Below are 14,758 nucleotides of genomic sequence, written 5' to 3'. Positions count from 1 at the left end.
GCTAGATGGAGGCTCCATTTCTTTTCTTTTTCCCCTGCCAAAAGAATACAGCAGTTTGGCACTCACCATTTAAGCAGGATCATTCTTGATCAATACAAAGCCTTGTTAAATGGGAAATAATGTGGATTTATAATAATTTATTATTTCAACTTCTTTAGAGTCTACTAATCTTATAAACTGCTGTCATGCTCCTTACACATGAACCTTACTCCTATGACGTTTACTACTGGAATCAGTGAGTAATTTTGAACACTAGGGACCATTTAGCTAATATCTAATCCTCTGTAAAACATGCTAGACATTCAGGTTCTCATCAGGATTCAAGGGAAAGAAGAAAAACTCTACTACCCCTCAAAAACAGACAATATAATCAGTAGATTAATGCTATTGTCTATCTATCAAGCAGTAGCAGATGTCCAAGGCCTTGCAGATTGGCTTCTCAGTGGAAGAGAAATCAATGGTGCAGAGTCTGGTTAAATCAAACTGCATGTAAGATTCTTCCCAGAATCTCAGCCTGGCTCTAATACTTGATTCCCAGGCAGCTTCACATTTGGAATGGTATCTTTTTATTATGTATTTAGCACAACAGAGTCCTGGTCAGTGACTAGGGCAGAGGTGGCCAACCCATGCTGGGCAAAGAGCCAAGATAAAAGTGGATCCAGCACAGCGCGAAGAGCTTGGGCAAAGTTGTCAAGCAAAAAAAAAAAAAAAAATAAAGGTCTGCCCCTTTAAAAGGAGCAGTGCCCTGGTCGCATTTGGAGGCTTTTTGGCCACATCAGGCTCCCACATCTTTATACTCCATCTTTAATGGCTGCACCAGCCGGCTCCCCTACCCCAGTGAGCAGGAGAGCCGGGAGGAGAGGGCTGTTTTCCGGGACTGCATGGGCAGCTTTACGAGCCATGGGGGGACTTCAGAAGCTGCACCCTGATGGAGGGGTGGGGGGAGAAAGAGCTGCGTGTGGCTCACGAACCACAGGTTGGCCACGGCTGGACTAGGGTCTCTAAGCACTATTTCAGTACAAATAATAAGGAAATTGATTCCATTCAGAAACCAATGTAGACAGCAAACTCTACTGCTATTTTCATGGCTTCCACCATCTAGAATCTTGCATGACTAAAACTAACACCAATTTTATAAAAAAAACTGGATGTGTTTAATCTTGAGAAAGTAAGCCCAAAGGGGAGGAGGATCTGATAATCTTCAAATATGTTAGGGATTTGTGAGGGGGTCACTCACCACTGTAGCGGGGGTCCGTCATCTGTCCCCGGAATCAGTCTATTCCACCCGCACAGGCCTCCGCTCACGGGGCGTTTCCCCTCTGGAATCTTCTAGTCGCGTTGCTCTCTTCGCCACACTGCCCTCCGGCAGTGCCCAAGTCACTTGCTCTGAGCCCCCCTTCCGGGGGATTGGTGTCTCTCCAGCAGGCCTGTCCGCAGGCCTAGCAGGCTGACCGGCTGGCTGTCCGAGCGCCCTGGCCCAGCCAAACTCTCTAGCCCTGCCCTAGCTCCAGAGAGCGTCCTGCTCCCTCGGCAGCCAGGCTCACAGCCCTGCCGCAGGCCTAGCAGGCTGGCCGGTTGGCTGTCCAAGCGTCCTGGCCCAGCCTGACTCTCTAGCCCTGCCCTAGCCCCAGAGAGCGTCCTGCTCCCTCGGCAGCCAGGCTCATACTGCCTTGGCTGAAGCAGCCCTGCCCTTTTATAGCCCCCAGCTGGGCCTTAATTGGCCAATGCCGCCCAGCTGGGCTGAACTCCCCGGGCCTGCTCCAGGCTGGGGTTTGGCTCTTAAGGGGCCAGTACAGGGCAGCTGCCCTGTTACAGGATTGTTATAAAAGAGGATGATCGTTACCAATACTAATTATATTGGTAGTTAAGCACTAGAATAGACTTTCAAGGGAGGTTGTGGAATCCCCAATAAGAATAGTCTGGATAAATGCTTGGTTTAGATCAGCGGTTCCCACTGGTCCGTGGACCTGCAGCAGGCTGCGAACCCCAGACTGCCTGCATATTACCAGGCCACACTGCCAGCTTTTAATTAGCTCTGCCTTCTGGAGTTCCCCATAAGGGAATTCCCGGTGGGCAGCCGGTTGTGCTGCGGCTGGAGTCGGGGCCACGGTGAGTTTGTCCCAACTAGGGCAACCTCACCGTTGTCCTGGTTCCAGCTCTGACAGCCGCTACGGAGCCCGGCTGGCAGGGCCAAGTGCCATGTGGAAAACCACCAGGGCTTAGTGCAGTAGGAATTGAGGTAGGTTTCAATGTTTCTTGAGCTTATCAGTGCAATGAGTTATGTCTATTGTCTGTTGTCAATGTCTGTTATTATTTCTGCATCAAAATAGGCAACTTTGGATAAGTCATGACTGGAAACATGATAATATGCAAGGGCTTCACAGCAAGAAGGAACATGTTCACAGATCCATTCCCATATTATATTTTCACCATTAGAGAGGTGAAAAGAATATATTGTTCTGGGAAAACACTCTTTTATGGTAAAAGAAGAAAATTCTGGGTTCCTTCTGGGGTATGAATTGTTTTCAGTGAACCAAATCTCTCATCCACAGCTTCAAAGTCCAACCTTGCAGATACAGGATAAGAATTAACATGATTTTATTATTTATTTCCGGTAGTGTCTTCAATGAGATGATTAGGGCGTGGATTGACATTATTCTACCTAGCCCTATTCTCTTTCTAGTGACTTATTAGTCTCTCTTGGATTGGAAACATGTTTGTTTGGTTACATATCTAACAAATTACTTCTTAAAGGGGACTTGCCCCCCCCCCCCACACACACAGGAACTTCACACACACACACACACACACACACACACACACACACACACACACACACACACACACACAAATCAGATCTTTTTAATTAAATTAAAAAATCTTTAAAGTTGCTTATTAATAGAAAGGAATTTTTGGGCTGTTTATTTACATTAGAATTTCAGGTCTGGAGAATTCTGTGATGGCTGGAGAACTAGTGTTAACCATCATGTTCCCCATCTTTGATTTGCCTCCTATACTATTGTCTATGGTTACAATGACATGTATTGCATGGGTACAGATGCGATGTAAAATAATATGCGACCCCTTAAAATTACCATAATGAATGTGTAACTATGGAAATATATTAATTATAATAATATGTGAATGTTTCAGTGCTAATCCACCAACAGTTTTTGAATGAGTTTGCCTGTCTGCAATATAAAAAAGGTTGGGAACTACTGGTCTAGATGGTCTAGATTTATACCTCAGCACAGAGGACTGGACTTGACTTCTTCAGATTCCCTCCAACCTTTCATTTTTATGAATCTGTGACCATATCTTTCCAGGATTGAACATTTAGTCAAATGCAAACAAAAAGAACTTGGAAGAGTGTGACAGTGCCATCTGGTAACAGCTGCCAAAACAATATAATCACAGTGCCACTGACCGTGCCCCCTCCCTTCCTGATAATCTGTGCTCTACTCTTGCAATTCATCTTGAAAGGTGTCCTGCTAATGTACTGAACATTCTGCTTGCCCTCCAAAATGAAGGTGGAAATATTATTAAAATGCAAGTTCCTCAATTGTGTGATACCAGCAACAAACGGGCTTTATTGAAGTCACTGAAATTCATGTAATACAAGTGCATGCCAACATAAATCCTCTTTTTCTATTCTTTGCACTTGCTTTTTTATTTTTATGTTTTGTGAGGCAGCAGGGGATAGTACCAGACAATCCTCTTTTCTGATACGAGGGGAAAAAATTCTTGTCAATGATGGGTTACATTATTTAAGTATTATACCTGACCCATTTTTCTAAATGGAAAGAATTTTTTTCCCTCTTACGTTTTCCAAGTCATCACATACTAAAATTTGGCCATCAAGTATGGAACAGTAGCTATCATATAGTCGTGATAAGCTGGAATAGCTATCATTACTCCTATAATCTTTAAGTGTTTGATCATTCCTCAAGACAAAATGTATAGGTATTATTCAAGAGCAACATGAATAGGACTGGAACACATAAAAATAGCTGGTGTTTAAGGAAGATATTGGAAGAATGAAGGGAGGGAATGTATTAGAACAGCTTTTGTTTGAGAATAAAAATGGTGACTTTCTAAAATAAGGACCGTAAAAACATAATTATTCAAAGATGACATTAAGTAGCCTATAAAATGATCCATAACAATGATAATCAAAGATCATATAGAAGTACTTTGAATACATTGGACTTATTTGACTTAGATCATTGCAGTAATTTAATAAATATAGACACATTTTCCCATTTCATTTTGATATTCTTAGTTAAACCACTCATAATGAAAAAGTTGAGGACTACTTCTTTATGCTACGGGGCTAAAAATAGCAGTGTAGCCCTTCAGGCTGGGGCTGGAGCCCAGGTTCCCAGACACAGCCCCTCTGTTGCTAATCATAGGGCTCTCGCTTCAAACAATTAACCAACACTTTCATAGGGAGTTTTGTGAAGGAAAAGCTCAGTAGACAGAGGCAGTCCTAGGATTGCCAAGGGATGTTAATAAACATTGATGTATTTGCTATTAGAAGCACATTAATTGCAGCATGTCTAAAAGAGACTGTCTGGAGCACAGACCAAAGGAAGAACTGTTGGACAAACATGTAAGAGTTGCTCTAGATAATACTTAGCCCTGCCTCAGGGCAGGGGCCTGAACTAGATGGCCTATTGAAGTCCTGTCCAGTCTTATATTTCAGTGATTCTATTTTAAAAACCCTTGTTTCCAGCTACAATACTTCCCTTTCATGATTTATAAATTGTAAAATATACTTAAAATACCAGATCTAAAAAGAGTAGATTTACAAAAGCTTTAAAGATGTGAAAGCACATATTTCAGGGTAAAAAAGGTTCAGGGGGCGGGAAACAGTTTTTTTGTAAATTTGCTGAAAATCTTTGGAAAAAAGTAAGCAAGGGAGTTCCAATGCAAGATGAAAATGTAACTATCTCTGCAGCTCTTTTCTGTTGCAGCTCTGTCAGTGACAGGAAACGGGGGAGAGAGTAATGGAATAATTGAACACTTGTATTCTTTAAGCTGGAAAGTGAACGTAGAGGTTAGCATCTCAAAATAGGAATTCAGCAGATCTAGGTTAGGTTGCCATTGTTCCTTTGGAGGCTTAAATGTTCTGCCTTGCCGTTTAGTACAGGGTGGTGCTAGCTACATGACAGTTATGGTTAAGAATTTGCTTCCACTACCAAAGTATGTGGGCAGAGGAGAAAAAAGTGGTTTGGCAGCTTCAGAGCTTTTTTAATTTATGATGGGCTGGTAAAAAGCCCAGATATCTTGGTTTGGCTTCAACCCCCCAAGTTTTTATATCAAGTTTTCAGTCTCCTGAGAACTTCTCTTGAGGCACCTGAGATTTGATGTTTTTTTTCAATTCATCAGCATGCACTGAAGCAGAAAGAGTAATGGAGCAACTCTGGGCCCAGGCACCCGCCACCCACTCCCATCTGCAGAGCATGCTCCAGGTAGAGGTGGAGTTTAAAGGGAGTCAGACAGCTCAGAAAGTGACTGAGAGGGCAGGGGAGAAGACCTACCATAAGAGCTTCTGGAGAAGGATACTACAGAAACAGGTGTGGGGGGCAACGGAATTGCTGGGCCCCCTGAGCTAGACGGGGGTGGTGTGGCTCCTGTGCTTCTGGAAGAGGCAGGACCTTGGGTGAAAGGGCAGAGCTTGGGGCTAGACCCCCCCCCCCCCCCCCCTCAGCCCTTCACTGCTGCCCGGAACACACTGTCCAGGCCTCTAGTGAGCCTGGGGCTCTGACTGCCAGTGCTGCCACAGTAGCAATGGCGGCAGCCAGGAACTCCGCAGACCCTTTTGGATCACCAGATCTCAGGGTAGTTGCCTCCCTCTTGCCCACCTCCTCTGTGGGCAGTGCTGTACTGAAACTACCTTCCACAGAGTAAGAGCTTGTCTGCTGGGCCCAGAAGGGCTTGAATTATAATATTTTCTTTTACTCCTTAGAGGAAAACCAGAAGACTCTGGCAAGAGAGGGGTGCTAGGAAGTGGCCCTGGGAGGCAGCCTTGAGACACTGTTGGATGCTTGACGCTGTTGGATGCTTGACAGACTGCTACAGGGCATGATGGTGGCCCAGCAGGAAAGATTAGAGTCGTGGCAAGCAGAGGCCTAATCCTCTGACTATTAGGCAAACAGTACCAGCAAACAGTACCAGTACCAACCATTACAATCATTTGAAAGGTTTTAGGTTTTTAATAATGCCAACATACATGGTAAAACCTGTATCATTGATCAACTAGCAACTCTATGTTTTGCATCAGTCATTGTTCAAGCCTAAAGTAAATCCATTATCATTCATGTCTGAATGTAGGTGTCAGAGCAGAACTTTCAAGCACTCCGCAGCTGGCCTTCCAGTGATCTGCTGCACACTACCCATCCATCTCTTCACTGGTTGTTACCCTAATACAATACCCTCCACTATTTCTTCCACAGAAACTGTGATACTGGTAGACCAGCCAACCTGTGTGTGACCCATAACAAAACAGAAGGCATTAGAATTGTAATCAAGGCAATAGACTTGTATGTGAATTTCAAGTAGATGTACTAGACTAGCAATCAAACTCATTCATTTATTTCAAGATCATCTCATCTAAGTGAGTTTTGCCCATGAAAGTGCACGATACTTATATACTTCCGGTCCCCAACTTATGGCCACCTCGACTTATGACCATCCGCACTCATGACCAAAGCGGTCGTAAATGCGGGCTCCAAGTTACGAACGCGACCTGCACTTACGAACAGCGCGGTTGCAATGTAACTCAATGGGTTCTGAGTTACGACCAAGTGTTTGGTCCATAACACATTCGTAACTCGGAGACCGGCTGTATAAAGTCTCTAAGGTGCTACAGGACTACTCATCATTCACTTGTAGTATTAGAAATCAAAGGTAGCTATTAAGTGAGTTTATCTGTGTTTACCTATGTCTTACTAAAAATTTAACAATGTAGCCAGATTAGCTTGCAGATGCTAATTAATTTTTTGTATCTTAATTATGTATGTGATCAAAGATGTAAGATACTTCAGGAATCTAATGATATTTTTTATTTTGCCTACAACTAAACTACTTCTGTTATAATGAAGGACCAGTTTATTGCTTCTGTGCTTGTAACTAGTTTATCTGGATATGCATAGGAAATAGAAGATTAACTTCAAAGCAAAGGTCTAAATTACTTATGCTTCCTCCAAGGAAGGCCCTGCTGTGCCAATTGCTGTGTGGAGGCTTGTCAGCCAACTATGAAAGTGAAACCTTGAGCCTGAACCTGCCATCTTGTCTGATTAAATTTTGAACAGGGAAAGTATAAGCAACGGCAGATTAGCCACTAGACCAAAAGTACCCGTGCTCAGGGGCCATTGGCCAATTGAGGGCAGAAAAATGGGTTCTCCTGCTCCACTCCACCCACCAGCCTTCCAGTCAGGGAATGGGGTCAGGACATATTTGCAATTCTCTTCTTTCTTTTTCCTTTTACTATGAAACCTTTTAGATTTAGTTAATAGAGGATTAGCATCTGGTTATTGGGTAAAATTTGAGACTCAGATTGACCAGGGGCTAAGTGACTGATGCTTTGGGATTGGTGAACTTGAGATATGGTTAATCAGGTTTTCAGTAACCCCCCTCTATAGTAGACCAAGCATGTTTAAAAATCTCAGAGGGGTAGCCATGTTAGGGCATGTCTACACTACAGAGTTATTTCGAAATAACTCACGTAATTTCAAAATAACAAGGCGAGCGTCCACACAGCAAGGTTGTTATTTTTAAATTATTTTGAAATAACGGGCTTCTTATTTTGAAATCATAAACCCTCATTTCATGAGGAATAATGCCTATTTTGAAATTGTTTTTTCGAAATAGGGTGAGTGTGGATGGTGCAGCTGTGCTTATTTCAAAATAATTGGCCTCCCAGGCTCCTCACAGCTGTCCTGGTGGCCATTCTGTCCACACTCCTCAAAACTCTATCATTTCCCTTCCCCTGTAGCCCTTATGCTGGGCTTTAAAGTAAGACCCTGCACAGCCTTCTCTGCTGCCATGGATGACCCCAGCAGTCCTTCCGAGTCACCTGTGGCTGCAAGCATTCCAGCAGCCACGTCTGAAGTCTCTGGCCAGGGGAGGAAGAGGGCCCCATCTTGGACTGGTGTGGCAATCCTGGATCTCATAGAGGTCTGGGGCGAGGAGTCTAATCTCCAGGATCTCTGCACCAGGTGCCAGAACGCCAATGTGTACAGCCAGGAGATCCACACGCGCACGACGGACCAGGTTTGCATAAAAATTAAAGAACTGCACCAGGCGTACACCAAGGCCAGGGAACAAAGTTACCTATCCGGAGTGGCACCCCAAAACTGCCACTTTTACCAGCAGCTGGATGGCATCCTAGGAAAGGGGATCGGTTCCTTTCCCCCTGCCCTCCATTGTGCACTCTGGCCTGGACACGCCCATTGTCAACCTCCAGGAAGGTGGGACTGTGGATCAGGATGATGATGATGAGGGGCAGGCCGTCCTGGACACGATGCCTGCCAGCCAGCAGGTGGTCATCACCCTCGAGCTCTCCTTCCCAGAATGTCTCCCAGGGCTCCAACAAGACTGCGGAAGGCACATCGGGTGAGTTCTCTACCTTTCCCTATCTACACATAGGGGCAGGGGGCAGGCTTCAAGGGGCTGCACGCTCCTCGCTTGGCCTTCTCGGCCTGGGGATTGCACTGCAGCCTATACATGTGAGTGCACATGGAGCACCAGTCCAGAGCACATAGCCCCATGAGGCTGCCGTGCAGGAATCTGTTGCTTCACAAGGTTGTTGGACAGGCCTACCTCCCAACTCCATGGCTAGTCATGCCTGTATTCTTGGGGCACCATCCATTCCCAGAGGCGGAGGACACTGATCCCCTGCAGGAGAGCTAGATGGGGAGGAAGTAGAGGGGACTCCAGTTGTAGTTCTCTCTCTGTGAGATGCTGCCAGTGCCTGGCCTGGCATGTGTGGGACACAGAGGGAAGCCAAGCCACCCCATACCTCCACACTTGCAGGCTCCTGGCCTGGCCAGCACCTTCCCATGCCTGCTTGTCCCTGTAATGTGGGGGTAGCAAGGGTCCCCTGGGACATCTATGCCCCTGCTGTACAGTGCCTGCTGTTCTTGCTTGAAGCACATCATCGTCTGACCTGAGATCTTTGGTGTTGGCTCAGATATTAGGGCTAGGCTTCTTGCACAGTGTCTCCTGGGATAACAGCCCTTTCCACTTTTCTTTGCAGCTGGACCAGCTGTGAGTACGATGCATCCACCACCTCTTGCACCATCAGCACGACCCCATGAGAGCCATAGGCAGAGGAAACCCCAGAGTGACCTGATGAGGGAACACCTCGAGTGCCTTCATTCCCTGAGCAAGAACCTTGATGAGCAGCGCCAGGAGTGCCATGCTGACCAGGAGCTGCACCACACCGTCTGGGAGCAACTGTCCTGGCAGCACAAGGTGCTGTGCGCAGCATACACCAATGCCGGTGAGTGTCTGGTCACTGCCATTGTGTGGTTCAGCAGCTGCCCCCCTAGCATCTGTTCCTCCCTAAGTCCCTCTTGCCTTGTCCCCTGGTTTCTCCTCCTAGCTCTCCTGGGGCCACTGAGGGCTGCACACACAAGGCAATGGGACCTCTTGGGCAGCCACAGCATCCTGACACACTTGAGGCAGTTGCATCCCCATACCTGAGCCCCTCCTCCCCTTTCGTCCCCTCTCCCAGGTTCTTTCACCAGTCCGTCCCCAGTTATATATTCCCCAAATAAATATAACAGAGTTTATTTTTTTTTAAACAGTCTTTTTTCTTTGCTCTGCAGGGGAAGGGTCGTGGGGGAGGGGGGGAGGAAGGTGGGAAGAGCAAGCAGGGCAGGAAAGTGTGTCAGAGGAAAGGCACACAGGGGCTATGCAGAGGCCCTTGTGGGAAGGCCTGGGAGAGAGTGTCACAGCTGGCGTTGGCTAAAACTCTCCCTCAGAGCCTCCCTGATGTGCACAGCTCCCGATGGGCTTGCCAGATGGCAGTGGTGTGCGGCTGCTCAAAAGTCCTTGTGAGCCCCTCAGCCTCTGCCCCTACCCTGGCAGGAATGTCTTTCCCTTGCTCTCACACTGGTTGTGGAGGACACAGCAGGCTGCAATCACCGGGGGGATGTTCCAGTCACTGAGGTCCAGGGGGGTGAAGAGACACAAGAACTTCCCACTGAGGCGGCTGAAGGCGCCCTCCACCATGATGTGGCAACTTATTTCAAAATAACATGGTAGTGTAGATGTAACTTTAGTCTGTAACTTAAAAAAACTACCAGGGAGATGTGCCCCCTGCTCGCTCTGCTCGCCAACCCCTCTGTTACAGGTGGTGGGCTACTCTGGCTCTCCCGCTGGCCACCAGGGAGGGCTGGGCTCCAGCTGTGTCAGCCAGGGTCCTGTCTCCCTCTCCCTACCCTACCAACCTGACTCCTCTCCTCCCACCCGCCAAGCCACCCTTCTTACTCCTCCTTCCTCCAGCCAAGGTGCCCTTTTCCCTTCCCCCTCCACCAACCAGGGCCCCCTTCTCCCTCCACCTTCCCACACCCAGGCCCGTCTTCTCCCTCCCACAGCCAGGGTCCCCTTCTCCATCCTCGCTCCACCAGCCAGGGCCCCGTTCTCCTTCCCCCTCCCCTCTCCCCCCTCCATCTAGGGCCTTCTTCTCCCTCCCCCCCTCCGCCAGCCAGGCCTCCCTACTCCCTCCCACTTTTTGCCATCCAGGGCCCCCTTTTTCCTCTCCACCTCCCCCCATCCAGGGCCCCTTTCTTCCTCTTTCCCTCCTCCCCCCATCACCACCTAACCATAACTCCAGTGGCTGGGTGGTGGTGTGTTCCAGGCCCAGCTCCTGGGGTGGCTTTCTCCCCATGCTCCAGGAGGGGGAAGACCCAAGCCACACCAGCCTGGTTTTCCAATTGGAGGGTCCCATTGGGAGGGGCTAGGCCCAGCTTCTCTCCACCCCCATTCTGCCCACCTGCCTGGAATGCCTGGACCCGAGACATGCTGGCCTGGTTTTCCCACTGGAAGGGTCCTGCCGGCCCTGGGCCTAGCTTTCCCTCCAGCCATTGTAGACAGCCCCAGCCCTCCATGTGGGTCCTGGGAAGGGCCAGGTTGGGGATGGGAGGGGCATGTTCTTGTGGGATGCAGAGTGACATGATGATGTCACTTTGTCATCCCACAGGCAAAACTTGTTTATAGGTATAGTAAAATAAGATTATGGCCATCTAATGGGAGTGGAGCGCTGAAATGCCTAAAGGGGACTGTTTGGTTTCTTAAACAGTGTCATATTACAGAAGCTCTTTTGTTGCTGCTTTAGCAAATCTAATTAGAGAGCAAGCCACCAGTTTTGGGGATTGTCTGCCCTATTTCTTGCAGTCTGCCTGGAGTGTTGCATTCTCGGTGTCGTCCATCCAAGCACGTCGCTCACTGTAACTTTCTCACAGTTATTTCCATATCTAGGTGTAGCCCAAGGTCCAGTGTGTTTCAGCAGCAGCCCTGGGAACTACAAGTTGTGGACTACAAACTGCAGCATGTTGGGAGAACTTCCTGGTTCCTTCCAGGATGTGCCCTCTGCTCCCAGCAGGGTCTCAGCAAGGACTGTGCTAGAAGCAGCACACAGGCTGCATGCTGAGAGAAGGGGCTGCTGAACTGTTTTCCTGTTCTATGTTTTTTACAGAATAAAGCCTGTTCCTGGTGATTTGTCGGAGTGGGTCTGGTCTGAGGTGCACTCACACATACACAACGCAGAGCACACCAAGCAGCCTCAGGCCTAGCCCTCCCCCCCCAGTGGTGTAAGAAGTCACAAGCTTCCCCTATGCTGAATAACCTCACACTGGGCTAGCCAACAGGAGGGGTTACATATGCATAATGTGAGCAAAGTACATGTGATTGTATCTGCTATTTCTAATACCAAGATCAGCTCCCCCCCCCAATATTTCTAACTAGCAGATGAGACCCGTCGTTGAGTGGGCAAAGTTATTTTGTGTAGATTACACTTACAGGAAAGTTCAAAAAATTAAATACAGTAGACTTCCGATAATCCAGCACCTTTGGACCTAGATGGTGCTGGATTATCGGATATGTTGGAGTATCGGGAGGTACTCTGGCGGGGGACTGTGATGGGTCTACTGAGTCCCACACTGCGTCCAGGGGGTGGGCGGGGAATGGCGCGGCAAGGGGCGAACCCTCCGCCGTTTTGCAGGAAGACAGGGGAAGGCCCGCGCAGCCACCGGTGACAGGCCAGCTGGGGAAACCCAGCTGCCAGCCCGCAAGCAGCAGTGGAGGAGAAGGGGGTAAGAGCTAAGTCCCCGAACTTGCATCGTTCTGGCTGCGCTCAGCCCCACGGCGCCGCCAAGAGTTTCCGGGAAGGGAGCGGGGCTCCCCACTCCCCAGATTGCAGTAGTTATCGCTGAGCAGGAGGGTGGGGCGGTGCTGCGGAACCAACCCGGCAGCAACCCAGCTGCTCTGCTCCACTGCTTCCCCAAGTCTGTCGCTCGTCAGTTTTAGCAGCAGCAGCGGCGGACTTGGGGAAGCGGCGGAGCAGAGCAGCTGGGGTGCTGCCGGGTTGGTTCCGCAGCACCGCCCCACCCTCCTGCTCAGCGATAACTACTGCAATCTGGGGAGTGGGGAGTCCCGCTCCCTTCCCGGAAACTCTTGGCGGCGGCGTGGGGCTGAGTGCAGCCGGAACAGGGCAAGTTCAGGGACTTAGCTCTCGCCCCCTCTCCTTCGCTGCCGCTTGCAGGCTGGCAGCTGGGTTTCCCCAGCTGGCCTGTTGCTGGCGACTGCGTGGGGCTTCTCCTGCCTTCCTGAAAAATGGCGGAGGGTTCTCCCCTTGCCACGCTGTTCTCCACCCACCCCCTACCCTCCGGCCGGACACAGACCTGTCACAGGGGTATAATCCCCTTCCCCTCTTCTCCCCTTCCCTTTCCCAACCGCGAGTGCCCATGGGGCTCACAGCAGCTCCAATTGTCTGGCTGGCCAGAGCACTTCCGGGTTCCAGTTGATGCATGACTATCGGGAGTGCCAGACCACTGGATGCCAGACAATTGGAGTTTTACTGTATATGTAATAGAATTTTGTATTAAAGTGCTTGCAAAAGAGAAGTAAACAAACAATTTTAAATTTGTAGTATTTCAACTTCAAACATTATTCATTTTATTGAATGATTCCTATACATAGTAAATTTGAATCAGAAACTCGTAAAGCTTTCATTACTCTTTCTATAACTAATTTGATTATTTTGTGATTTGTAACAGTAAAAAATTTCTTTGCACTAAAATGACAGTTGAATACACAACTCGATTTTAATTTTGTTAGCAAATATTTTTTATGGACTGTAATCATAATAGTCATGACTTTTTCTGATGGAAAAAATATATTTAAACCGTTCACCCTGTATATTCTGGTGTAACAAGTAGTGCATTCAGCTAATATAAGTGGCAGGATTGTTTATGCAAAATTTGGTATTTGTAGGTAATCCCGAAGTATGATTTTATTTTGCACAAACAAATCCATAAACAAATAAACTCTTCAAAATATGTAATAGATATAGGCATTTGTCTTTTTTTTCTGTCCAGCAGATAGAGAAGAATCTTAACCAGCACCACATTTCAAAAGCTTCGATTTTCTCCTTGTCAGCTCCACTTCATATCCAGAAATTGCTATGGAACAAGTTCGGCTTTCCACCAGTCACACTTCTGTATATTTGTATATGTTTTTCTATTCTTTAAGGGAGGCTGCAGGTGAGCAAACAATCCCATATTCATCTTCCTGATTTCATTGGAACAGCCTCGATGCTTGGGTTTATATGAGATCAAATAATTAAATCCCTCTGCCTCATGGCATGACAAAGAAGCATATGGACGAGGTAATGATACTGCAACACTGGAGGTCAAGTGTCCTATGGACAGAGATTTTCCTGAGTGCAGATTGTGGGTCACACAATCAGCTGTTCACCTCAAACATCAAATTAAAATATAAAATAGAAATGACTAGGTTTGACAGGTCCACTACATTTGGATTGTCCAGAATCAAAAAAACATATGTAACTTTTATCCAGAATGGGTTTGAGCATTAGCATAGGTGAAAGAAGAGAATAACCCCAACAAATTTTAGAGTAAATGAAAACAATAATAATTGATACTGCCAAAGTACATATTCCAAAAAATCTGCGTGAGATTGCACCAGGATTAACTGAAAAGGTGTTTGAGATTATGGAAAAAAGATGCCAGATGACAGAGAATGATTTGGAGACAGAAAAATGTAGGCGAGAATAAATGGAACTGAGCATGTAGAATCAAAGGCCAATGAGACAAGATGAACAAACTTAGAAGGGCAAAACATATGGAACTTGAGAGCTATCCAGGGTAATCATACAAAAGGTATGTTCTCAGTTGTGAGACCTTAAAGGTTTTCCGTATAATGAAACATGAGCATAAGGGCAGAGTTCTCACAGTGCGTAATGATATTAAACACAAGTGGGGAGAGTACTGTGTCAGTCTGCGGGACTCACAGAACCACTCATAGTACAAGAAAATGGAAAAGAGCGTATGGAGCCAAAGCCATCAACCATGCAAAAGAATGCTCTTACTATCAGGAAAATGAGACCAGGGAAAGCACCAAGGACAGAACTTGCCTACACACCAGTTAAAAGCAACTGGTGAATGTGGTCCTGATATTATATGGAAAATGCATAATGAACAGTGTATGACTAGAAATTGGTCAGATA

At 47.2% G+C, this 14,758-nt stretch overlaps 1 long non-coding RNA gene across 1 annotated transcript; it reads left to right on the top strand.

The window, feature by feature from the left end:
- Positions 1-6,933: 6,933 nt before the first annotated feature.
- LOC142826719 (uncharacterized) lies at positions 6,934-12,160 on the top strand. Its single transcript, XR_012900927.1, has 3 exons — positions 6,934-8,619; positions 9,263-9,508; positions 11,475-12,160. It is a non-coding gene; the product is annotated as an uncharacterized LOC142826719 (long non-coding RNA).
- The last annotated feature ends 2,598 nt before the right edge of the window (positions 12,161-14,758 follow it).

The sequence above is a fragment of the Pelodiscus sinensis genome, chromosome 2 (assembly GCF_049634645.1).
Source record: "Pelodiscus sinensis isolate JC-2024 chromosome 2, ASM4963464v1, whole genome shotgun sequence".
In the NCBI taxonomy this organism is placed as follows: domain Eukaryota; kingdom Metazoa; phylum Chordata; order Testudines; family Trionychidae; genus Pelodiscus; species Pelodiscus sinensis.
Note: the sequence above shows the minus strand (reverse complement) of the source record. Positions and strands in the feature narration are given on the sequence as shown.